The 1,740-nt window shown below is 28.7% G+C and overlaps 1 non-coding gene across 1 annotated transcript; it reads left to right on the forward strand.

The window, feature by feature from the left end:
• The first annotated feature begins 1,404 nt into the window (after positions 1–1,404).
• Positions 1,405–1,476, forward strand: TRNAQ-UUG. The gene has a single exon. It is a non-coding gene; the product is annotated as a tRNA-Gln (tRNA).
• The last annotated feature ends 264 nt before the right edge of the window (positions 1,477–1,740 follow it).

The raw sequence follows: 1,740 nt of genomic DNA on the forward strand, positions 1-1,740 counted from the left end.
AAGACCAATGATCATAGTGGCCATCAAACTTAGGAATTGTTGGTAGAACGAAATTGGTTTCAGCTGCCATATTTTGAATCTCTTTCAACTCACTATTCAAGAAAAAAGGCTGCAGTTTCTTCTTCTCACAATTCCCTTCCAGACGATCGGAAAATAAAGAAATAGTTAATATATTCAAGATAATTACGTATTTACAAAATACCGTCTCAATTCATCCTATTTCATCAGATCCGGGATGTGATATGGTTCCGAAGGATGAACTAGATATGAACAGTTCCAATAAGATTTCATTCTTGAACAAAAATCCATTTATTTATTTATTTCATCTATTCCATGACCGGAACAGGAGGGGATACACGTTACACCACGATTTTGAATCAGAAGAGAGATTTCAAGAAATGGAAGATCTATTCACTCTATCAATAACCGAGCCGGATCTGGTGTATCATAAGGGATTTGCCTTTTCTATTGATTCCTACGGATTGGATCAAAAACAATTCTTGAATTAGGTCTTGCATTGTAGCTTTGATACCAAATGTTGTATACACACAAACTAAAACTCTTAAATCAATTGTGTTATCAAACAAATCAACTTGGTCGACTTTTATAGGCTTACAAACTAACAAATTTAGGAAGAATAAAATTAGCAACTCAAAAAATAAGAAATTCAAACCCCCACTAATAAATTAATTTAGTTGTCCTCACATTCCTACAAATGTACATCCTAATTAAATGGTAGCTACTTCAACCCTAAAGAAAAGGTCTAGTATGACCATTTTTAATAATCTACATCTTGACAATCTATATTTTATTTACATGTCCTTAGAATGCGAGTTGAGATTCTCAACCTAACTCACATTGGAGAATAACTTTGGTAGTTTTTTCTTTTCTCACTATTAACTTTGTATTTATTAGAGATTGTATTAACAAGTTGAGAATGACCCCACTAAGTAACTGTTTGGATCTAAATAGTCATTGATATATTAATAAGTAGCACATGGATTTCATTATTGTCTTCTTTTTATTAAAATAGGGTAAACACAAATAATTTGATTTTTTTACTTCCAAATGTTACCTAGAATATTCAAATAAACTGTTAAAAAATATGGATGGGGAAAAACTTATTAAATAAGTATCTTTTTCTAACGTTAAATTTGTTTCAAAATAACCTTTTTGTGAACTCTATTAAAGTGAGATGAAAATTAGTGAAGAAGAATGGTTGAATAATTATACAAATGTTCTAATAAATTAATTGATTTTATTCCGTTGAAACCCTATCAAATACAAAACTAAAAACAAAGACAAATCATTTTCAAAATTTAGAGATCTATAAGAAACAAATAAGATACTATTATTCTTTTTAAAGTTCATAGATTTATGACGAACAAATCTTGAAAAATTTGTGGTCCCATGGTCTAGTGGTTAGGACATTGGACTTTGAATCTAGTAACCCGAGTTCAAATCTCGGTGGGACCTTTGCTATATTGCTCTACTCAAAAGTAAAAGTCACATGCATAATAGATATAAAATTAAAACTTTATGATACTAGATATAAAACTCAACTTTACATTTATTAAAGAAATTGATTTTAATGTGTTAGAAACTCTATTAGATATATATAAAGTATTTATGTAATATAAAACTCAACTTTACCTTTATTAAAGTAATTGATTTTAATGTGTTGAAACTCTATTAGATATATATAAAGTAATTAACTTGACATATTATATATTGTTTAGA

Source organism: Cucurbita maxima, unplaced genomic scaffold (genome assembly GCF_002738345.1).
Source record: "Cucurbita maxima cultivar Rimu unplaced genomic scaffold, Cmax_1.0 Cma_Scf00327, whole genome shotgun sequence".
In the NCBI taxonomy this organism is placed as follows: Eukaryota; Viridiplantae; Streptophyta; class Magnoliopsida; order Cucurbitales; family Cucurbitaceae; genus Cucurbita; species Cucurbita maxima.